Here is a 26,338-nt window from a genome sequence, read left to right as displayed (position 1 = left end):
TCCTGCCCTCAAGAGAGTCAACAGCTTCTTCCAGTTTTGTATCATCTGTGAATTTGGTCAGTGCCCCATCCAGTCTCACATTCAGATTGTTTAATGAAGATATTAAAGAGCACAGGATGGAGCCCTGTGGAACCCCACTAGTGACAGGTCGCTGGTCTGATGGCACCCCAGTCACTGTAACTCTTTGTGTCTGACCCATGAGCCAATTGTTCACCCACCACATGATGTGTTTATTCAGCTGTGTGCTGGACATTTAGTCCAGAGGATACTGTGAGAGACAGCATTGAGGGCTTTACTGAAATCCAAAAAGATTCCATCAACTGGCTTCCCTTGATCAAGTCAATGGCTTACCTTGTCATAAAAGGAAATCAAGTTTGATAAGCAGAACTTTCCTCCCACCAAGTTTGCTCATTCTCTACAACCCTGTGAAAAGAGGTTGTAGCTGGGTGGGAGTCTGCCTCTTCTCCCAGACAACCAGTGTCAGGATGAGAGGATCCAGTCTTAAGCTGTACCAGGGGAAGTTTAGGCTAGACATTAGGAAAAAAAAAATTACAGAAAGGGCATTGAAATGGACTGCCCAGGAGGGTGGTGGAGTCACCATCCCTGCAGGTGTTTAAAAAAAGATGGGATATGGCACGTATTGCCATGGTTTAGTTGATAAGGTGATGCTAGGTCATAGGTTGGACTTGAAGATCTCCAAGATCTTTTCCAACATCATTAATGCTGTGATTCTGTTCCATCAGAGTACTGATAAAATATAAAAATGGTCTTTCCCTGGCTTTTAAAATAAAGATTTCAGGTTCAGTAACATTTGCTATTTTTAATATTTGTTTACAAGTTCTGCTACCTAGTAAATAAATTGATACAACTCCCCAGAACATGAAACTTATGGAAATATTTTTTGATTTTAATGAAGTATTGCCAGCAATTCTTATTACTGGTTACTGTCAGACTCACAACAGTTCTTCCACTAAATGCTCACTTTTGGCAGGAATGGCTTATTATATATATATATATATATAACTTATTTTAAAGTACACTCTGTCCTAAGCAGCCTTCTCTTTAAGTATACTTACACAGAGTTTCTATCAGATGAACAAAACACTACAGTATGTACAGTGATTTGACATCTACCTATCCGGCAATTAAACATACATATTAGGGGTCTATAAAAATGCCTGCAAGATAAACTTTAAAATGTCAAGACAAGTACCTCTGAACATGGAAGTTTAGAGTCTTTTTACAATTCCTAATTCACTATAGAATTAGCTTGACACTCTTAAAACACCCTATGCAGTTAGATCTGAAGAGAAATATCACTTAATTCTTTACCTAAAAGGCCTTGGATAGTTCAACACTCAGATGCTGCTCGATATTTCAGTTCAGTTATAGATTACCAATAAAATTGAAGCAGATGACCCCAATAAACTTACATCTTCAATCTGCTTTGGCCTTTAATTTGATTTATAGTTCACTTAATATAAATATCATATTGTTTCTAAGTACTCTTATCTGCTATTTTTCTATTAGTACTTCTACTCCATTTCCTTACTTATAATTCACAAATTATCACACACACTTTTCACTCACATTGTCAAAATAATCTACAATGTAGTTCTTAAATATTATTGTAAGGATATCCACCAACTATTGTTTGATCACTAATAATCCTAATTATACATCAACCATATCATGTTTTTAGGCAAGTGTCATTCAGTAAATCAATCCACGATATACCTCTAAGTTACTTGGCTATAGCACAGGAACTTTAATGGCTGGCAGTTCAACGAAAATCAAACTTCTCTTAGAGGAATCTAGTATTTCATATTAAGGACTCATTACCTGTGCTCCTGAATCAATGTAAATTACTATCCTATTGCTATAGAAATGATAAAAGAAATTGCCTTCATTACAAGAACCTCCTCATAATTGATGAAGCACTTATTCTTCCAAACTTAATGTTCTCTCTAATTATGCTCAAGACAATTTGGATCTACATGCACAGAAGATTATTTTTCTGCTTGTTTGCCAAGACTGTTAGACAGTAACCTACCTTGACTGAAGGAGGCATTTGGCTGCCTTTGTACTCAAAAGCTTTCATCAAACTGGAAACTGTTCTTTGCTAACAAAATTATACTGCTTGCACAATGAAGCTGGACTCTCTTGCTGGCATAGACTATAGATAATAGCAACACATATTTATATCCATTTGCTAAACGCAACTTCAAAAAATCATTGGCCTGCCTTCACAAAGTGATTTGGAGACCTTGATTTTAACTTGTGTCAGTTTTCAATTTCTTTTTTTGTATTTTTCCTGCATTCTAATTGATCCTAATAAGCAAACTCCCTCCCAGCTCCATCTTTGATATCAGTATTCTGAACAAAGAAGAATCAGATATTGAGCAGACAGTAAACAAAACTCACAGCTTAGTTCAATACTGTAGCCTGCTGAAGTAGCCATACAAAGTGTAATTAAATAAATTAATTAAATAAGGCATTAATAATTTTTCCCAATACTTTAACTTTCCCAGTAGCTATTCATCATCAAAGCAGAAACAGTAAGATGAAGACATAAATCACTTTAGACTCAAATCTGATTGCTTCATGCTAACTCTTCCTGCCTTGTACACATAGATACAAGCTTGTTTCTTATCAAGTTTATTCAATCCTCTGCCTACATGTGCTTCATTCTGCTGTTCCATAGTCCAGTGAGAATCTGACCCTTAAGGGTGATGAACTGGCAGTGGATAAAACAGTTGTGAAATGCTGACACAAACAAGATTTCTGTTTCTATCTAATGTAACAGAATGTGGCTTTCAGAGTCTTGCTGTGGGTCATTACACTTTGCTTTAATATACTAAAGACATGATTCTGGAGAGTATTTTTCTCCAGATCATTATAAGGCCTATTTGTTTTCATAGTAACTTTTTGAAGGGGTATGGTAAATTAAAAGAAATAAGGCAATTGAATTCCAAGTATTGTACTCATATTTCTATGTCATATAGATGTCTATACCAGTATTCACACATGCACACAAATTCATATGTTTGTGTGCCTATATCTATACACACACACACACACATATATGTGGCGTATTAATAAAGCAGAAGGCCTAAGATTTTTCTAATATATTTACTCAGTCAGTTTACTGCGATCAGTACTGAGTTAAGAAATTTGCAATGAGTATTGTCCTGGGTTGCAATGTAGGATGTACACAAAGTATTTATTCTATCAACATCTTCATGAGCTGTTGGAACCAGGTGGGGCAGTGTTTTCCCAGGTCCTCTTCCTTTGGGCTCTTCTGCTAATGGCCCATCAACACCTTGCCCATGACTCACAGGTAACTCCCTCCAGGAGTTATCTCTGTTTAATGGGCCATCAAGGACCCACTTCACAACTCATCATCCCATTGTGAGATGCTCTGCCCAGGGGGAGGAGCCAAGTATTCTCATCTGGATACAGTCTGGGATTTGGGACAGTACAAGCAGCCCTTACCTCCTGGATTCCCAGAAGACAAGAGCTAATGCAAAGCTAAATTGCTATGGGATGTTTCCATAACTATTTTAACTATTATTATAGTTAAAAAACTATAATAATAAAATAATTACAAGCAAGACAGATTATGCCACCCTACAAATAATCTTTTGTACTGCCCTCTGCTTATTGCAAGCAATTATTTATTTCCTTTATAAAGATTTGGAGAGACTACTGTGTATATAAAGTACCTGTATTACCTTCCAGAGGAACGTAATTGGCAAGGATGATCTCCTACTCTGACTTTATTGATCATGCAAGGAGACAGTACAATTTACAAAAGCAGTAATTAAAGGACAGTGTAAATACAAAACATGATAAAACACATTATTCATTATAACAACAATTGCCTTACACAACTTAATTTGGTATCGACCCTATCCTTATAGATGGGAAGTTAGACAGACCTAAGCTATCAGAGATGTCTATAAAACAAGAAAATACAAAGCAAGAGACAAGTCTTAAAAACATGGAATAGTTTACTGAAGGGAAAAAGTATGAAACAAGGGAATTCCCCAAAGGATACTCTTCTGTCCAAATGTTCCTAAGACTGCATTTATAATTAATTATAAAGTTTTTCAAAGAAAATTGGTAATGGCAGAGGGATAGGAGACAACATCCGTACCAAGAAAAAAAAAATTAAAATATGAAGAGCAAGAATTGCACTTGCTCAATAAAATTGTCAGAATTTGCTACTCTGTTAAAAAATACAAATGTCAAGACTAGAATATTAGCATCTCCATGGCTGGGAGAGAAGAAATGCTGCACAGAGTTCTTCTGAACTATTAATGTAGTACATTCACAGCACAAACAAATGTCACAAGGTGGTTGCAAACCGGAGCATGATAAAGATTTAAAATTGTGCATAATTCTAATGAGTTCTCTTCAAGAAAGACTGAATTAAAGGTAAGAACATTACAAGGAAATAGTTTTGCAAAGCAAGAGAGGAAAGGAAAAGAAGACAATTGCTCAAACATGGCTCTGGTTGAGGGAACATGTGAGAGGCACAATCTAGTCAGTCTGAAGGCAGCATATTCATCAGAACAAGTGACACAAAAAAAGCAAAATTAGGCCACCAGACTTAAGCCTATACCTAAATAAACCTTTCAAAACTGTTTAATGTGTATGAAGCAACAATAGAAAAGACCCACTGACTAGTGAGTCTTTATTCTAAGAAAAATTGTTTTCAGAGTTCTTCCCTTTAACCTCATATGAACAAGAACCAATTTCAAATGAACAAATACTTATTTCTACTTTCACCATTTCCTCTGAGCTAAGTACAATCACAGTCCAATATTTTTAAAAAGATAACCTGAGGAAACAATATCTGATAATAAAAAAAATGTTTCATTTTTGGACACAAACCTTTTGATAGTGACATCTTAATGAACTAGTATGAGAGGACACTGAACAGATGTGACTGTAGGCAACACTGAATACACCGTTAGTTAAAAAGAACAAAAAATTACACAGATACACAGAATAGCTGGAAAATATTTCCCATGGATTATAAATTAAGTATAATTCAGTCTTTATTTTGAACTTAAAGAAGAAAAATACAGCTAAAATTTAAATACATGTTCATGTACACTAGATTGACAAAATAAAAGAGAAACTCCAAGATTACTCCAGGATTTTTCAAGTATTTCCTAATCACAAATACTTAAATTTAGTCAATAAAATATCATAGAATGGTTTGGTTTGAACAGATTTTAAAGATCATTTAGTTTCAGCTCCCATCTTTATTGTTTTTTTTAAGAAGAGAAACTAGAAATTACACTCTAAATCTACACAGAGCAAACCAAAAAGTTGCCAAGTAAAACAGTGATCATATAATCGCCATTGTAGTTTCCAAACAAAAAATTTAATCTTTTCTTTCAATTAATAACTTACCTTACAATAACACTCAATGTTCTCTTTCAGTTGCAATGCTGAGAGGCTGGCAAACAGAAGGGATGATCACTCATCTGCAGGGCATTTGTCAGTCACTTGTTGACAAAAGCCTCTGATTGCTCTGTTCTGTCCACACGGGTTCTCAAGCATTTCTCCAATGTTTTTCCAGAAACTGGATGCAGTTTTTATAGATTCCATGTCACATCACACACACTTTTGACATGATGATAACAAGAACTGTTCTCATTTGTAGATATAACACCTGAAACATCATTTGCTAACTCTATACATGCTATTGGTGATCTCTGAAAAGAAACCAGCTGGCCTGGATCTCTCTTTCCTCCAGGAACTGAATCCCTTGGGATGAATCAGTTCATGCTGAACTCTGATATAACCAACAGGTCCCTAAACACAAAAAAAGGACTTGATCTTCATGCAAACAGACCAGATCCTTCTTCAATACCTCACCTTATTATTTTCTTCCTATAAACTCAGATTCTTCTTCTTTACCTTACACTTCTCACCTTTCTTTCACCATCTATCATTCTACTCAAGAGAAAAGATAATTTGAAAAAAATACATAATTACTCTGCCAGCTTCTCTCAAGCTGCATGACAAAATGTCTTAAAGTCTTCCTGTGTTCCCAGGAAGAAATGATCAACTTTATTCTCCCTCCCTTACCAATCTTGACTAACCCAGTGAAAATTTTACTATCTTTCAGATCTCAGCAAGATTTAAACTACACACTGATTCCAGAACCCCTTGGGTGGAACAGGAAGAAGTGACAGAAAGTGGCTTATAAAGCAGAGATATAAACAATGGTAGAAGATTTTTACTTGTAAAAACTTATGTCAAAGCACTGTCCAGTGAAGTGAATAAAAAACCATAAGGACAATTTTGCAAAATGGCAACTTTTCCTGTACCATTGAAGTCTCATTTTGTTCAAAGACAAAGGGAGCTTACTCCTTAGAATTTCTCTTTGGAAGTTTTGTATCATATCAAACTCTTCAAATTTCAACTCTCATTTTTTTCTGGGAAAATTAAAACTCATTCACTGAACCTTATAATTGACAAATGTATATTTTTAGATTAAACCATTCTAAGAAATGATGACACAAATACTCTGAAATAAAGGACATCTTTTACAAGGAAAGGCTGAGAGAGTTGGGCCTTTTAAAACCTGAGAAAATACGACTGAGAGGCGACCCCGCCAAAGCTTCCTAATGGAGGGAGGGTGTCAGAGGATGTTTCCAGGCTCTGCTCAGTGGTGCCCACCAATAGGACAAGAAGCAATGGGCAGAAACTGATGCACAGAAAGTTCCACCTGGACATGAGGAAGAACTCCTTTACTGTTGCAGGTGACTGAGCACTGGGACAGATTGCGAGATGACCCCACCGTGGTCCCTGCCAACCACGCTGTGATCCTGTGGTGTGTGACATGTTGTGCAACTTGAACATAAAATCTCTGAATATTTCCATCTGCACAGAATACAATATTACAAGACACTAAGTGTTAAAATCTTTGCTAACTTGAAAGGCAAGACATAAATTCAGACAAATTTTTAACAAGATAGAATATGGAGGTAAATTTCTAAGTACTTTAAAGACATAATTATCAAAAATCTCGTTACTTAAATTATTGCAACAGATACTTAAAATACACAATTTATATATATTTTCCTCCTCTTCTCAGTCATAAGCTAAAATTCTGTAGGCACTTACACATACAGACATACATGCATTTTGAATATTCACAGCACTTCTGCTTATAGCATATGAATATGCATAATGAAATTACAGAGATGCTGACAGAGAATGTGTAAATTAAACAGCTTCTCAAAAATACGAAAGTAGATAGTATGCAAAGGTACAAATACACTGAAATTTCTATGCTTTCACTGGGACTTCTGTCAACTGAGTCTACAAGACAAAGCCTCAGATCTTCAAGCTAATAAATGCCTACAACCATTACAAGTTTCCATTGCTAGGATATTTTGGAGAGAAATGGGGAGATTCCCAAAGACACACATAGTAAGTTTTCCCTTGCTAGGATATTTTGAAGATGAAAGGGGAAATTCCCCAAAACCCAAACTGTAGCTTCACATAAAGTCAGATGAATTTCCTGTAAGATACTAAAGCCCCTAAAAAGACACAAACAACCAAACAAAGCAAACAAACAACAAAACAAAATAACAAAACAAACAAACAAACAACAAAAACCAAACCAACATAAAACAAAACAAAAACAACAACAACAAAACAATACATCCAAAATAAGGTCAGAGGGCTGGAGCACCTCTACTATGAAGACAAGCTGAGAAAGCTGGAGTTTTTCAGCCTGAAGAAGAGAAGGCTCCAAAATGGGGCATACAAGAAAGAAGGGAAGAGACATTTTACAATGACATTTACAATCACTTCATGATTGGAGAGGGTGGAATGTCTTTAAACTGAAAGGAGTCAAGTTTAGACTAGATATTAGGAAGAAATGTTTTACTATGAGGTTGATGAGGCACTGGAGCATGTTACCCAGAAAAGCTGTGGCTGCCCCATCCCTGGAAGTGTTCAAGGCCAGGTTGCATGGGGCATTAACAGCCTGTGTACTGGAAGGTGCCTCTGTCCATGGTCGAGGGGATTGGAACTGATCTTTAAACTCCCTTCTAACGCAAACCATTCTATGATTCTATGGTAAAAAAACTTCAATACATTTTAGGCTGCAATCGTAATAGAAAAGAGAAATAGTTAGCCTGACTGTTTAAAACCACATTTAGTCTGATAAATGTAATGAATACAATTATACAATCCATATGCTTATTTAGCATTGATATCTTTCTTGAATATATCAGTTTTGTGAAGAAGTCTTTTCAATTATACGTAACTCCAAAATAATTTCAGTAAACCTTACATGTATACTGCCTCAAAACCTTTAACACATAAACTATCATTGAAATAAACTTTTAATTAATAGTGTAACAATTTCACACCATAACAGTGAAAAGTGTATTTGTCTTTACATTGATTTTCTCTTCAAAAAACGTTGACAGTAAGTGATAGAGTAACTCCCATACCCACATGACTGACTTAAATGAACTTCCTGGATCAATTCTGAACAGAAATCAATGAAGTTTTGCCAAAAAAATGTATTAGGTTCTAAAATTACTCTTACATGTCATGGCTGTTGAGCTGGTAATGAATTGGTGTACCATCTTCTCCAATTCTGGGCTTGTTATGAAATGAATGCATGTGAGAACAGTCTTTACTCCTGAAGCTGAAGTGTTGTATTACTCAATTCAGAAACAATAGTTCCAAATACCAAACTTAAGATCATCCACAACAAACAGCACACAACAAACCACACCAGTCTTACTCTGGAATCTCTCTTCAACTTACAATGGTAAAAATCAGGGCATCCATTCAACAAAGCACAATTTCTACATGTAGTTCCAGTCTCTGTATCTCAGAGAAGACACAGCAGAGTTAGAAGTGTACAGCCAAGGAGTGAAGCAGCTGCCCTACACAGAAATAAAGAAATTTGGAACTCTCAGAAGTAAAAGTCTGCAGAGAATATGAGCAAGTTTTATAAGATTTTAACAACAGTAGGTTAAGGTGAATACCAAAGGGATTTTCACCAAGGTTTGTGCAGCAGCAAAACACAGCATCGACTCAGGAAACAAACAAAAATTTAGACAGCAGATGATGAACTTGGGAAATCTGTAATCAGAAGAGTTCTCCAGGCTGACAGCATTATCTGCATTACCAGTATTACTGAAAAGAAAAATAAGATACAATAAAGGATCACAGTTTCCAAAGTTAAAATATGGTTTAGCATCTTGCACTGTCACTATCAGAAACAGACTGGTGGGGTCAGACTGCAGCTCTGACCTCAGTAAGAACCTGCTTCTGTTTGAATTCTTAACTTCTACTTTCATATCTTGCATTTGAGGTACACTTAAAGGTACTGCAAATCCTGACCCCACCAAGATCAGTTTCCCATCCTTGACTTCTGGCCTTCTTTGCAGGAAGACTGCTAGAAAAGCCTGATAGATTAATTTTACTACAATATTTAAGAAGTGAGCAGCACTATGTTTAGGGCTTCTTTCTATTATGCAGCTCACAATAAAGAAACTGGCAGCTTATCTGCATCAACCTTTGCTGAGCCTTAAAACATCACCACAGAACTGCAGAAATGCTCTTTGACAGAGAAATTATTTTCTAACTTGAATTTAGGTGCAGTTAACTTCAATTGTCAGGGTTATTATGTCAACTCCTACAGACAATTTTCACAGGATTCATTCAACCAACTGAGAGGCAACTTTGCACAGCAGAGGTTAAAATCTGTAAGAAACAGATCTTGTACACACATTCATACAATCTACTGCTTATGTTATCTCACACAGAGACCTATGTATCAAATCTTGATCCTCAATCTCTTCTCCAGGCTGCTTAATCAGATTACTTTTTAGTCTCAGGAAAGTGTTCCATCTGGGGTTTTATCTGAGGGCATTACTGCAAAAGAAGACAGGAAGTCTGCTTCTCATTGAAAGCTTGGCAAAGATGGAGGATTGAGAAAACTCATGTAGTCACTATAATCCTAATTCCTTCCAAAATAATGTAAGTTTGTGACATGTAAAAGCCTTCTGACAGTGGGAAAGAGCAAAAAGTATCAGTTTCATTGCTGTGGGATGGACAGAATTAAATATTGATTGGATTAGCACAACAAAGATAAAGCAAGAAAGTAAAATATTTGGAGGAAACTATAAAAATTACTCCCTGTACACTCAACTATTCAGTGTGGAAAATGTTTCCATTAAAAACATTTGACTTCATATTGATTATTATTCTTGAAATGCCAAATATAACTCCATGAAAGCTAACTAAACTAAAAAAGTTTCAAAGATGCCTTAGAAGAGGACAAAAAAACCCAAACAAAAAACCCAAACAAAAAACCCAAAAAAAAGCCCATCCCCAACTAGGAATGCAAGAGAAATAGAAACATTCAAAAGTGTTCTCCACAGTGAAGAACATAATTTTTAAAGCCATTATTAGTAGGCTATATAAAATCTATAAGATATTCAATTTTCTGCAATAGTCCCTTTGTGGAAGAAATATATCTGCAGATCGAAGAAGAATACATGAAAGAGTTCTAAACTTCTGCATGACAATATCAGAAAAAAGAACAAAGTCAATAAGAAAGATGTTTATTAAAGACAGTTTTTGCTGTGTGACAGAGTCAATGAATATGAATTCACTACCTTTCAATTGTCCATCCCTTCCCTATTTTTTATCTTTTTTTAAATTTCAGTTTGTGCTTATGGCCTACAGTGTAATGTTTTTCAGCTAGAGGTAAGATGATTACATAATTTTTGTTCCTATTTGTAGTGCAATTCCCAAAGTCTCAAAGTAAATCCAGTTCGTAGAAATTAAGTCATTGTGAAGACTGATTATTTCTTCTTTCTCAGATTCTCAGAATTCTGAGAATATTCAGATTACATTACCTCCCTCAGAAAATATTCTAGCCCTGCAGGATACTGTTCAGATTTTCACTTGTTCCACTGAAATAATAAACATTTTACACGGTCATTTTATTCTCCCCAAAGTTTGCATTGACAGGTTGCACACTGTGTGCCCCCTGTAATATGTATATAATCCTCCTGAAGGCGTATTTATGATATCGTTAACTCTGAGTAACACACCAAATCCATTACTCTTTTCTGATTACTGCAAGGCACACTGTGCAACATGTATAATAAATGTAGCTATAAAATAAAATACTTACGGTACAAGGAGTTTTACTCACACTAGCATTCAATCTGTATTACCAAGAAGTGATACTATATTCCCTTACTGAACTAACAGCTATGATAAAGGCTAGTAAGAGTGAAGCAGAGATTAAACATCAAGATGAGGCAAAAAAGTTGAGCAGAAAACTGATTGCCAATCTCTCCACAGTTTTTAATGCAAAACTCAACAATGTTCCAGAGATGTTTCTGCAGATACTTAATCTGGCTTAATACTGTAATTTCATAAAGAATACAGTAGCTGATTCCAGAATGCCCATAAGGAAGATCCTTACTGCATAGCAGTAGATCATACTGCATAGAAAACATTTTCCACAATATTTGACATCATATGCTAATTATACCGTGTAGAAATTGCATGCAAGGATTTCCATCTCTCTTGCACGTAAGCTGTTAGAAAGCAATCCATTTCCACTTGATCCATCTTTGCTTGAAACTTATGTGATTGCACTTCTTTTCTAGTCCTTACCACACACATCAACCAAAAATACTCAGACATGATCAGAACTGCAAACAAGTTATGAAAACCATACATGTCTTTCACGGTATAAAACATCCTGCAGTAACTAACATTACAACAATGCACCATGTAGACATTAGGAGATACATGGAACACAGGAATGAGCACATATCTGCTATCATTCTACTGCAGAATGCTACAAAACAAAACCTAAGTAATCTCAAACTAACTGTTTTGGTTGGGTTTTTTTGTTGTTTGTTTGTTTGTTTGTTTGTGGGGTTTTTTTCCCAATGCAGAGCCTGCATTGCATGCAAAGCAATGATCTAGGATGCTACTAAGGCATACAAGTCTGTACATGTAACCTCTGGTCTAAACCAGCAGCTTTAGGTAAACTCCCATCTTTTAAAATATCTGATTACCATTTTGTCTCTTTTTCTCAAATACTCTCCCTCCTCACTGTATTTTCCATTTCTCTCCCATGCTCTGCAAGCACTCACTGTTTCCACTGCACACCCTTTCCATGTTTTTGACTATTTGTTACATATTATCTCTCTGTATAGTCCTTCTATCTGAGTCCAGGTCCATCTGCCTTACAACTGCTTGCCCTATTCTTAATTTCTTTAGGTAGCAATAGAGAAGATACTTGTAAATTAAGCCTGTGATGGCTAGCCCTGGCAGTCATCCAGATTTACATAAGCCCATGGCTATATATGAATACATACCAATATTTTAGTGAATTTAAAGAAGACAAATATGACTAGACAGTACCAAGTTCAACTGTTCATCAGAACTTTTTCTAGTAATCCAACATTTGATTTTTGAGGAAAAAAAAATTAATATGACTATATCCAAGTTGAAATCTGTTTAGACCATATAATAGCACAGTAAATCAATACTGCTTTTGAATCAGTTAGTCTATAGGAAAAAGCACATGATGCAAATTTAAAAATGGTTAGCAATGCAATTATTAACGGTAAATATACCTAACTGCTACACAAATTATTTGGGCTTCCCTAACACCCTGACTTTCGCAAGGACTTGGCCCATCGAATACACTTAAGAAGAGCTGAAATATTTTCCCATCAGGCTTCTTTCATCATAAATGCCTTCTCATTTGCTAAGAATATTTTGTTTCTCAGTCTTTGATAGAAGTGCCTAAAGGAATGTGGGGAAAAAAAAAGGATAGACTAGATGGACTATAGTGAGAACTTTTTTATAACAAGTCTTCCCTTAAGGTTTTATTAATAAATCAGTAAGTTATAATTTACTAATATACCCTGAAATCATGAGTTTACCATTCATAAATTAATTAAGAATTTTAATGCTAGCACACAAGGCAGAAAAAAATCAAAACTGAAAGATTATTAACCAAAAACACTTGGAAAGAACAGGTAGTGTTGTGTCCTATGCAAATCACAGAATCACAGAACGTGTAGATTGGAAGAGACCTTCAAGGTCATCGAGTACAACCCAGCCCTAACAACTCAACTAGATCATGGCATCAAGTGCCACATCTAATCTTTTTTTAAACACATCCAGGCATGGTGACTCCACTACCTCCCCGGGCAGACTATTCCAGTGTTTAATCACTCTTTCCGTGAAAAACTTCTTCCTAATATCCAACCTATATTTCCCTTGACGCAGGATGGTGAAAAAGTAACATGAATACACATGCATTTCAAAAGCACTCTTTCCAAGCATTGCAATGGAACACGGGTAAACAAGACTTCAAGATTTAATTAAACCTTGTTTGCTGGAAAAAGCAATGCAAGAATCCAAACCAGCTCTCCAACCCCCCAATTTGCAACCTCTTCAGTTATTTCAATGAAATTCTCTATGGGGCCAATCCGTAAATTAGCGTAATTAAAGGAAGTGGTTAGAAAAAACTTATTTTCAACTTTGTTCCAAATAAAACAATGAGAAACTACACTCTCATGCTGAGATTATCCCTAACTTTTATATCTAGGCACATTCCTCCAGAACTGTCCCGAAGTTAAGCCAAGTTTGAGCTGCTGCCTTGGAATTTCTTCAAGCATCTCATTGCCCAGCCAACTAACCTGCTGTCTTTTTGCATAGAGCAAGAAATTTACTACAACCAACCAAACAGAAGAAAATAGAGATCATGAAACACTTAGAAATGAGGAAAAAAAAATCCTTTTTACTACCTTGGTTTTGAATTCCACATACCATTTAACTTTAATATAATGGTATGCTTTATTATATTTTTTATCTTGGATGTTTTTCTTTTTTGAATTCCTAAAGCAAATTTTACTTCATTCCAAAGAATTCAATCCCTCCATGATCAGCAACTGAACATTTCTGAGCAGTTTATAGCTCTGGGATATGTGTATGTCATCTTCTGTGCTTGCAACTTAATTGCTTTGCTGTCACTCTATGCCTCTGGTCCTCTGAGCTATACATTTCTCCTATGGTCATAGCTCATCTTACATGGAGTTTGCAACTTATTACACTATTAGTCATAGAAGTGCATGGGACTCTGTGGGGAAAATGGCTTTTCAATACACAATCCTACAATACTAAACTAAAATCAAAACAGATAAGGGAATAATTTCCTGGTCACTATTACAGTTGAAGAAGCTGTAACAGAGCCCCCTCTTAGGTAAGCCTAAGAAAAGTTGTCAGGCAAAGTATGCCTGACAAGCCTTGTCAGGAAGCTAAGTAAGGTAAGACAAGTCTGTAGTCAGTGACAGACAATGAAAATATTTTTTGTGAGATAGGTATACTACCTGAATAAGGCCCCTGGTTTGGAACCAGCAGCTGTGGGACTGCAAATAGCTGGTCTGTAGGCAGGGCAAACATAGAAAATGGCACAAGAGACTTTCAACAATCCTGCTGGGCCAAAATCAGTCTTACCCACTTTTAACACTGGAGCTCTGTTAGATGTCCCATAGCTGTACTTAGCTGGATGCACTGGCCACTGGGTGCAGATCTATTTTTTTCAGCCAGTGTTCAAAGCTCAGCAGTTATTCTGCCTGCAACACAAACCCCAGAGCACTTCCAGCAACTCCTTCCAACTTGAATCTCCAGTAACAACCAGATGTACACATCAGATTCACTTTTTGATTTTAATGCTTAAAGTGGGAATACTTCCATAACCGAGGTTCCCTTCCTACACCGTCTTTACCACCTGTGTCTTCTGAACAAATTCAACTTTTAGACAAGGTATCTATTTGTGAGTGAATCATCCACAAGAAAAGTGATAAAATATTTCTTTACAAAGAGACAGGACATCACATTTCCTTACTAAAACACCAATTCATTCCAAAATCCTATTGGAAACATCTGACAAGACTCTTGGAAAAAAAGAAATCACTAATGGGAGATGAACATCTCTACTATTTCTTTGAAATAAAGTAATATAAGGATATCTTTTTTTGCTTTTAACCACTTATATGGGAAAAATTATAAAATACATATTTTGTAACCAGAAGCTGACAAGTAGAACGGTAAATTTCAAGTGAAGATGGACACCTATATATTCCTCTAAATTTTTCAGAACTTAATTTCTCTGCACTGTCTCTGCTGAATACAAACAATGTTTTCTGTATGGATTTTGGCCCTCTTAATTTTTTAATCATTCGATTAAAGAAGCTATGTATCCCTTTATTAAAAAAAAAAAAAAAAAAAAAAAAAAAAGAAGCACTGATAAATCTAGGATTAATCAGAAACCTAGTTCTACACAGAGAATATTTGCCAAAATCTCATTAATTCACTAAGAGGCAGGTCTGCTAGCCAAGAAAAATCATCTTTTTGAAATTATTGTTCTCAGTCAATTAAACATGCACTTTTCACTTTTAAAACAGGTATGTTTCATCTTCTAAGAAAGGCAAAGTAACCAAAATATCTAGTTCCATATACCTGAATAATTTTTTTTTAATACTTAAGAGAGCCAGCAAATATACTTGGGAAACTGAAACAAAAATCTGTTAATGAACTTATAGTTCAAGTAATCGATTACTAGGTCAGCAATCAGTCACATAAGCAGGTGGTAAATGAATCAATTTCCACATGAAAATACTGTTCAAGAAAACAATTTTTAAAGGCTGCTCTTAATACAGGAAGTTTTCATGTTTCAGTAATTTAATTTTATCTGTTAGAACCATTCAAGTTGCCAAGGATTAAGTTTTTTCCTTGAGCATAATATGAAATGTATTTTACTGAACACCCGAAGCCTTTTTATATTTATCTGTTATTCAGAGGAGTTATTCCTCAGTAGTCAGTGGTATACACCATTGCATATGTAAGTCAAAAAGTGGGCTCTGAGAGGGCGCACAGTCCATGAATTTGGATAAGAAATTGCAGAATGGATGAAAAAAGTTACATGCTTTTGAGAAACAAATGTTTTCACTATTGGAAATACATGGTTCCAGATGATCACATGAACACCATAACCTTCTGCAGTAGCACAGGAGACCTTCCTGCTCTCAGTTCCCATGCTCAACTGCAACACCAGCAGATAAAAGAACATACAGATAGTTCCTTGCAATTGCAAGACTATTTAGAACTTTAAACTGACATTTAGAACTGAAAAAACAATTTCCTATTAAAAGATTTTTTTCACCCAATTAGATTTGCTTTTTCATCATTTTCTACTCTAGTTCAGGGATTTTGCTGATGTAAACACAAGCCATAACTTGACAGCCTTGCCCATACAGAAACCACCATAAAATAAACATGAGTCTCTTCCTGATGCCTTCTCTTTACCTGCCTGCTCCTTACGTTACTGGTTTGATAAACGGATTCTTCAGTATTTGCAGTTTGCTAAGCAAGTAAAGGATATTTTGCTCAAAATATAAATTGTCAGCGACCAAGAGACAAAGCTAATTATATTTAAGAATGGTATTTCTTCACCCTCCCCACGTGTAATTGCACCACGTTTCTGCATGTGGCCTATCTAAAACTATAAGCCCAGCAGTGCCTTACCCGTAAATTTCTGTTACTGCTCAGGCAGTAGCAACCAAGGGAAAGTCAGACCAGGCCACTAGAAAATTGAAAAAAAAATAGTGAAATGAACTGGTTTTCTACTGGAAACACTGCAAGTCTCTGTAAGTCAGATTTGGAAAAGGAGCATCTGGGAGTACATGGCTTAGAAGGAGAATGACCATGCTGGGCCCACTCCTTCCCCATGGGAGGCCCCTGAGCAATGGGCTGAAGTGAGTGACCGCATGCTGGAGTCTGGCTAACTCACTCCAGAGTTAAGACACAGGACTTTGTCAATAAAAACCTCTGGAGGTGCCCTGTATGTTGAGATTTAAGTGGAAGAGTATCCAGTAGCAAGTCACCAATCCACGTGTTGCTCTGTCTAGCTAAGTCTTAAAAATCATTCCAGGAAAGGGGTTTTATAGTCTTTAAACAACCTGCTCTCATGCTGCAGTACTCCATCCTCCAAAGGGAATTTTCTTCCCTACATCTAAAGCCAAACAACCCAAGCTGCATTTTGCACCCTTGTTATAATACCTGGTAGTACAAGGTGATTTTTGTCTCCATCCACTTTGTAATTGCCCCTCAAATACCCGGAGGCAGCTACTAGATCACCCCTTTGCTTCAACAATGTTTAGAAGTAAAAGAGCAATACAACTGGTATTTTTCAGGAACCTGAATTTAGACCCTTCAGGACCTGCCTGCTACAGAACCTAGGAACTTTTAAGTTCTTTTAAAAGGCTTGGAAATTTCTACACCAAGTCTAGCAGCCAAAGTTACAAAAAAAAAAAAAAAAAAAAAAAAAAAAAAAGTAAGTATCTCTCAGAGCAAAGACTGCACAGTCTTGGAAGAGATTCATGCCAGAGCCATGGAGAAGCATGAGGGCAAACAGTGGAGTTTACTGACAGCAGATGGTTTTAATTACTGGACACTTGAACAAATTACCACAACAATTTTCTCCAGTCACACAGGCTGTGTCTCCGTGGTGATCATCCTTCTCCACAGTGTAGAAGCTTTTGCTGATTTCTTACACCTTGCAAAGCCTTCCCCTGAGTTCCCCTGCAGAGATGCAGCTCTGCACTGCAGCTAGAGTAAAGCTGTACCTAAAACACTGCAAGGCCTTCAGGCAGTCTTTTCCACTGAAGCCACTGGTGGATTTTCTAAGTAAAAATAAGTAAATAAACACATAAAATCATTGCTTGAAATAAACAGACTTTATCTTACAAAATTCTAACTATAAACTTTGCAGAAAAGGTTACCAAAGAGTGTAAAAGCACACAGTTTAACTGGTAGCTGTAGCAGATGTTTCTAAAGCACAGCTATAATTTCTCTTTTTGGGAGGGAGAGGACACTTCTGCCAAGGCATAAACAAAAGACTCAGCACATGTGTTGCTATGCTGGCACATAATTCAGGTCTTTGTCACAAATCGAGGTAAAATTAATTACTGTAACATAATTAACACCCTATAAACTCAGGACCAAATGATAATTTCTGTTTAAAACACTGTTTAATGAGATATTAAAAATTCCAAATCTGAGCTGACTTTATGTAATTCAAATTAATATAGGATTAAATATGTAGCACATACTACCAAGTTTGAGCAAAGTATTTTCCTGAAGTGTTACTTGATGCTCTCTTTTTCCTGTGAAGGCTGTTTACATGGCAAAGAATGGTTTGTAGCTAAATCTAGAAACACCAGATAAAAGTGAAATCTTTACAGCACAGACTCTGTTATTTGTTATTCTAGGACATTTTCCACTCCTAGTAGGAGGGATGTGATCCTTCAGTCATCTCTTCTATGGTAAGAAACTTTCTGAAGGAGTAGGGAATAAAGGTTAGCTGGCAATTAGCTCTACTTGTTCTTATCTTTTGCATCCCCACCAGTCAATTTCCCTACACAGAACTAGAACAGATTTATTAAATTAGTATCTTTCACATCCTTCTTGCTGACCAGACATTTTTAAATTATACTAACTTGGCTGAAATTCATAAGAAGTAAGACTCAGATATTCTACTGAAATTAATCTTTAAAAATTAAATTAATTCATTTTTAAAGAACAAAATATATTAAGAACTTACATAATCACAACACATTACTTACATTACTTTTAGTATACAATTAGAAATATAGTAAAGATAATTTTTATTCTTTGGTATTACTATGTTTTTACTGACTTCATTGGAATGCAGAAATAAAATTTTGGGTTACTAACATCATAAGATGTGAAATCTCTGAGAAAAAGTAGACAGACATGAAATTACATTTCTCGGAAAACACAAATCGGATAAATCCTCAAACATATTACTCATTTTAATTCACTGCCTGACTTTTGTTGCCAAAAAGGAACAATATTTATGTGATGAGATTTTTAGAGCATCATAAAGCACAATGGATAGGCAAAACAATTGTTGTAGAAGAGAAGTGCTACCCTTCCCCTCTAAGAAGAACTATTTCAAGGGGGTTTTTAGCATTGTCTAGTTTAATACAAAGTTTTACATAAAGCTTGCAAAGACCAACAATACCAATTACTGCATTAATCACAGTATTTAACTGATATAGTTATTCAGTCAAAACCTCTTGAACCAAACATCACTCTTCCTTAGGATTGCAAAAAACACGTAAAAAGCATGTTCTGGGTACTTAAATTTAGCTTTTTTAGATTCTTAAATGCATTAATTTAGTAATTTATGGAATTCAGAATATGAGTTGTTTATATTGAGTTAAGGATATATGAGATTCCAATACTATTATTTCCTGTAATTCTCCTGTAGCTTCTATTCCACTGTACATTTTATGGAAACAGAGAAATAACTCAAATCCAAGAGATGCTACTGCTTCTCCAGAAATATGAGGCAGCCCCAGGACAAGGCATTCTAGCATGAATGCAGAATCCCCTGCAAACACCAAGTGTACACCAAGTGTATGCTCCTAAAGACATAAGAGGCACACTTTTTTCCCTGCTGCTGGGCTGTGGGATGCCATGGTATAGATTAATATCAGAGCAAATAAAAGCATCCAAGTATTTTCTGTTAGAATCCAACAGTCCTCTACCAGTCAATAAAATCATCTAAACATTTTGGACAACTAAACTACCCCGGAGAGAAAGGCAAGTGTCAAATAGCCAGCAGCCATCTCAGAGTGGATTATCACATTTTTACTAATTGTTTTCTTGAAAAACAAATGCACCAGCATTTTAAATTCACTTCCTAGGCTTCTGACTATTAAATAAAGAATTTTAATATGATCAGAAAACTATCACCCTTGTGTATCAACAAAATCTGCTTAGCACAGAAATAGGCCTTTAACATTCTCAAATATTTTCAATAAACAATATTACTAAAGATCAATTCAGAACCTAATGGGAAAATCATTATTATTTTAGCAGTGTAATAAATTTTTTTAGTTGAATACAAAGGTTGTCAGAAGCCAATAATGTGCATTTGTATTACTCTCATATACCCTTCAATATCACACGCCTCTTCTGTTTAGGAACACAAACAATGTAACAATGGGAAAATTCTATTTCTGCCATACTAATAAGATTTGTTATACTCATTAGTGGTATCATACAAACCCTAAATCAGGTTAAATATAAATACTACAGTACTGACATTTCATGAGAGCATACAGAGCAAAAGCTCTCAAGAACCTTCCCACTATTCCCACAACAAGCCAATAGACATGATGGAATAAACCCCAAATAATTCAATGGAGCCACAATCATCCTTCATCACTGAGGCCAGTGGCAGGAACAGATCAGGTCCACCCTGATGAACTATTTTACCCCTCAGAAGAGGAAGCAAATACACCTGTTGGGGATGGCCTCTGTCCCAGTGAACTTCCACAAGATGACAGATGGAGAAAGCTGCATAGTCCACATCAAAAACAAGCACCTACAAAAACCCTTGAGAGCAGAGGGCTGACCCATCTGACCAGAACCATCTCCTGGGCCATCTCACCTTCCTGTAGCAGATGTTGTCAACAGTGTAGAGACGTGACACACTGTCAGAAATCACATGATATTCAAGCAATTGTTACAAACAACATCCATAACTTCTACATTTTTCCTTTACCACAGTAATAGCTTCTTTGTATTTGTCATCCCACGTCTTTTCTACCATATTATATAACCCACATTTAAATCCTGAGGAAGGGAATCTTAAATCCATATGATGACATCAACTGGCTTCCCTTGATCAACTACATGGGTTATGTTTCATGTAAGGACAATAGCTTTGACAAGCAACACTTTCCACTCATGAAGCCCTGCTGGCTGTGACCACTGACTACATTGTCTGTAAGCATGTTTCAGTATCTCCCAGAATAATCTTCTTCATAATTTTACCAGCCACTGAAGTGAGACTGACAGGCCTGTAGTTTCCAGGGTCATATTTCTTGCCTTTCTTAAAACCTGGGACAAGGCTGACCAGCTTCCAGCTGGGACCTCTCCATATTCCCAAGGCCATTCAAAAATTATTGAGAGAGGCCTCACAAGGACATCAGCCAAATCTTTGAGTATTCTTGCAGGAATCCCATCTATTACCTTTTGGGTGGAAATTGTCCAAGGTTTAAATCTCTTTAGAGGAAAGCTGTTTAGAAAATATGCCAGGTGATACAAGAACTTCATCTGTATTTCCAGGATACTTCAAATTGTTTTCTTACTTTCATAAATAAATTTGAGTGCTAAAAGATTTGAGATAAACACTGAAATCTGATCTTTGAAAAAAGTTCTATGTCTCTCCTCGAAAATGATCTAGGGTTTTCTAAAGCAGATCTTACATCTAATTCATTGATGCCTATGTTTCAAAAGGATGTTTGAAGCAAGAGAAGATTTTATGAAGATGCTTATATACACTGAACTCACTTTGGAATGAGTTCAATGGTTGCCTCAAGCTCCTCACTGTTATAAAGACACAAATTACATGATGCCAAGTATTAAAATGTAGCATCAGCAGTGCTAGATAAGACATTTTACTGACCTCAGATTTTTTAATGTAGGAACATCTTATTTAATTCTTGGTTCTTTATCTGGGCATCATCCATAGTATAGCTAAATTCAGATAAACCTTTGTAAGAATAAAGTAGCATTTAACTGATGTAAAAGAATACAACCTTTCTCTGAAAAACTGACTCAAAAAGAGCTTGTCATTCAACTAATTAAAGTCAGGTTTCATTTGAGAAATTTCACTGTCTGTTTTTAGTCATTTTAGCAGCACAAAAATCTAGCTCAGAAAAATTAAATGTTCTCCAAAAATGGTCAGAAATAATGCTAACACACTGTTTGTCTAAGTGCAAGAATATGATTTACAAGATACTCTACATTAGCATCCATATTTTGAAAGTTAACTAAATATTCCAGAAGAAGATTCAAGAAAATTTAAAATTAGTTAATACATACAGACCACTTCCTACTAAAAATGCTGCAGTGGAGATTACTGGATAGGGCTTCATTGCCTTTAGAATAATTTATTGTAAACTAAGTTTATGTATTCCCATTATCTTTTAAAATACAAGAAACAAGGGTCAAACTGGCCTGCTTAGAGGCAAGAGTGAAAAGAATTAGCTGTGCACAATTACAAGCAATGATATTAACTGAAAATAAATTCAATTTGCCATGCAGATTCTGAGTTCCAAGACTGAAGTAAGATATAATCTTTTCCACTAGCAACAGAAAATGAATGTGGATCTATTCTTGCAGTACACAAGAAATCATAGAATCATTTTAGATAAATTCTCATAGCTTACCAAGTACAACTCTCAAAGCAGTTCACACTACTTACTTCTATATATTAACACCTATTAAATCATGTTCATTACTTGAGGTATGACCAATAATTGAAATATGACCAATAAAACACCACTGAATCTTTTTGAATCCATTCTCTGATAGAAACAAAAACAAAAACAAAAACAAACAAACAAAAAAAAAAAAAAAAAAAAAAAAAAAAAAAAAAAAAAAAAAAAAAAAAAAAAAAAAAAAAAAAAAAAAAAAAAACCCACCCAAAACCAAAACAACTAAAAATGGTTTGGCATTATTTTCATCCATGCTCTTCAATCTATTGACTGTAAGATCTCAAAGGAGAAGTGAAGCCCAAAGGTGTTGCCTTCATAATTTTACTCAAGAAACAGCAAATAGAAAAATATTCAGCAACTATTTCTATGAAAATCTAGATTTTCAAATCCCGCATTTTCTTTGTTTTGATATGCTCACTTAAGAGATATAACAGGGTAAAAGAGCCACACATCAACATTGAACTGCACAACATAGTGCCACAGAATATCGTCTAATGGGTTGCAGATCATCTACAACATGCTCTTTCATCCCACTAAATGATCTGTGTTAATTGTGCTTCTAATGCTTGTAAGTACTCTTGGTATTTAGAGACACAAAATGGTAAGGAAAAATAAAAAAGATTGAAACTACTTTTTACTTTTCAGGTCGTATGAGGCATAGACACAGAAGACAGTCCTCTTCTAACTGTTCTTTCTTCCGTTCAAGAAAAGGTGCCTATGGAAATGCACATTTCTTCAAGAGGCACCAAAAATCTCACAAAGAAAAAGGCTACAATAATACCACTATTTTAACAAAGAGTAAACCAAAACAGACTCAAAGCAACTTAATTCAAATTAGTTAAAAAAATGTCATGTGGAACACAGAACATTATTAGCCTGAAAGAAGATGTTCAATATTTTTTTAATTTTAATTGTCACAGTAACAGTGGAACCTAACTTCCAACACAATTCAAAGGCTCCAGGAGTTTTTCTACCAAACCAGAAGTAGTTGTCATGTAATGAAAAGAACCCGCTGTGCATCTTGCATTTGTGGTCAGTGAAATACAAACAAGTATGTAAAGTGAAGGAAAGATTCTTCTCTCCTGTAAGGCATGAATTCCTTTCTTCAGTGTCAAAACAATTTGTGACAGAAAAGACTTGTGAATTGCATTTGTGTTACCAAAATAAGAGAGTTCACAGTAACTATCAGATTTAAAAAATGAAATTATCCTTTGTCAAAACCAGTATTATTTTCACCAGTGTCTGGCACAATGGATTACATCCATTAAAATATATACTCTAGAATTAATGACATCTCTGCATAAGTAGAAGTAAGTAAAATCTCCATAAGATGCAATTTATGATCAGATTTGAATATGAAACATCGACCCCTTTCTTTCTCTTTTTTTTGACTTTTAGCAAGCTTTAGTTCAAACAGACTTCTTTTATGGCTCTATTTGTAACTTCTCTGTAAAGACCATGCTCCAGCTGGGCATGCAAGGCCACGGTCAGCCCTCACTGCAGAGACCGTGAGACTGTGGCGTTCATGACCTTGAAAAGAGGGAAGAAAGCAGAAAGCAGACTGTTAATACTGAGCTTCAGGCAAGACTTCAGCCTGTTCAGAAATCAGTTTGGAAGAATTCTATAGTATATAGTCGTGGTAAGGGAAACCCCGAACAGCTGATGGATTTTTCAAGCTCAAGAATACGTTGATCTTAACAAGCAAGAAGTCAAAGGTGGCAAGATGCCTGCAGGGGTAAATAAAGTGTCCCTGACTGGACTGAGACAGAAGAAGGAAGTACTCAGGAGGTAGAAGCAGGTAATCTAGACCAGTAATCTAGAAGGAAGAAAAAGACACTATTCAAAGGTTAGGAAAGCCAAAGCCCACCTGGGCATCTGATACTAAGAGATGCTGAGAGATCTGGAACTGTCCAGCCCAGAAAAAAAATACTCATGGAACCTCCTCAGCATATATAAATACGGATGGGTGCACCAAGGAAGTGACTCAGATCCAGAAGAGACAAGAGGCAACAAGCACAAGCTGAAATACTGAAATATGACCTGCAAATGAAAGATTACAAAAGAACACTGATTAGATCAGTAGACTGTGAGATGGACTGAGAAGCAGAGGCTGAGTTCAAAGGGTAGTGATGAGAAAGCAGAAGAATTTCCAGCTGTAGGCCAGTCACTAGTAGAATATCGGGAAGTAGATACTGGGACCAGTACTGTTTAACATTGCAATTAATGACCTGGTAATGGGACAGAGAACATCCTCCGAAAGTTTGCAGACTACATAAAGCAAGAAGGATGGGTGATACAAAGGATGTTTGTATTTCATTCAGATGAACCTTGAGAGGCTGGAAATACAGGTCAACAAGAGTTTAATGAAGTCCAAAGAAAAGTGTTCAGTCCTGGGAAGGAATAACCTCATACACCAATGTAGGCTTGGGGCAATTGCCACTGGTAAGTAACTTTGTAGAAAAGATCTGGGGCTCTGGACGGACACCACCTTGAGCATGATCAGGGATTGTGAGCCAGCAATACACCACTGAAATAAAGAAGGCTGGCAGCAGCCTGGGCTGCATGAGAGAGATTGTCCTCTGCAGGTCAAGGGAAGTAATGTTTTCCCTCCCCATAGCACTAGTGTGATGTGGAAATATTGGAGCAAGTGCAGGGAACTGCAGGAGGAGACAAAGACATCTGGGACTGTCCAGCCCAGAGAAGATAAAGCTCTGGGGACATCTGCTCACTGTATGTAAGTACCTGAAAGAGACAGTAAAGAAGACTGTCCCTCCAGAGAGATCCAGAACAGGCAAGAGTCAATGAATTCAGTCAAACTGAATACATGAAACTGCATTCAAACATCAAAGAAACTGTTCTATTGGCAGGATAGTTGAACACTAGAACAGATTGCCCTGGGAGGCTGTGGAGTCTCCATTCTGAGAGATAATCAGAACTTAACCAGCCACAGCCCTGAACAACCTGCTGCAATTGATCTTTTTTGGAGCAGAGGGGTTTGACTAGAGGATCCTCAGAGGTCCCCTTCCAAACTGCAAAGTTCTGTGATCCTTTTCATTATGTAGGCGTTTATTCTGTCTGTAACCATTTAATTATGTTTAGGCTAGAAGCAGTATTTTTTGATTCTAGAAGCATGATTTTTACTATAGTACCTATAGTATTTTGAGGTGAAAAACATACTTTCTATACTCTCTATGAATATTTAATGTATCTTTTATATAAATTATTAATTTAAATTTTTTTGCTAGGACCGTCAATCTAAGCCTTTCTGAAAAAATCACGATGCCAAAAAAGAACTCTACAGCTACTGCTTTTGAAATCCTCTGTTTTATTGACCTTAAAAGATGTTGGAGTGCTAAATCTGCAAGGAGAATTTGCTCTTTTGCATATAACCATTTTTAAATATAAATCCACTGGAAAAAAGGAAAAAACCAACAATGTAGACCTATTAACCAATGTAGTGAATAAATAACCAGTTAATAATTATCAACCACCACTACACATAGTTATTTCCTTGTTGTTTATAGCTATCAGATTTTTCTCATCTTGAAGAGTATTTTTGTTGCTAGAGATCCATAATGTGACCTGCAGAAAACAAGCCCAAAGAAAACCTTTATCCAAAGAATTATTACAGATTTTGTTGCAATTCAAAGGCATGTGTGTTCTCAGCATGCAAGCAAATAACAACAAGCATATTTAAAGTGGCAAAAAAGCAGTAAGTTACAGAAGGCCAGTCATCTTAAACAACAAGGCTTTAGCACGAACAGTAACTACTGGCTGAAACGATCTGAGTCAGATACATGCTAAAAATGATGAAAAACTCTAAGAAAAGCCTGTGACTTTTCCCAGAGCATATTCATTCTAACAAACAAGCCAGGCTGGGACATGGACAGAAATCACACATACTAATTAAATGCTGGCTT

General features: G+C 36.0%; 1 protein-coding gene and 1 long non-coding RNA gene across 2 annotated transcripts in view; one reads left to right on the top strand and one right to left on the bottom strand.

Annotated features, from left to right (window-relative positions):
* The window catches only part of LOC310907498, a 245,642-nt gene extending 222,995 nt beyond the window's left edge, over nt 1-22,647 (top strand). Inside the window, exon 2 of the long non-coding RNA XR_014589629.1 lies at nt 22,516-22,647. This is a non-coding gene — a long non-coding RNA (uncharacterized lncRNA). The remainder of the gene's footprint in view (nt 1-22,515) is intronic.
* Nucleotides 1-26,338, bottom strand: part of SNTG2 (syntrophin gamma 2) — a gene marked incomplete at its 3' end in the record, with an annotated part of 217,993 nt that overhangs the window by 150,570 nt on the left and 41,085 nt on the right. The window lies entirely within an intron of this gene.

Source organism: Zosterops lateralis (assembly GCF_965231275.1).
Source record: "Zosterops lateralis genome assembly, chromosome: 3".
Lineage (NCBI taxonomy): Eukaryota > Metazoa > Chordata > Aves > Passeriformes > Zosteropidae > Zosterops > Zosterops lateralis.
Note: the sequence above shows the minus strand (reverse complement) of the source record. Positions and strands in the feature narration are given on the sequence as shown.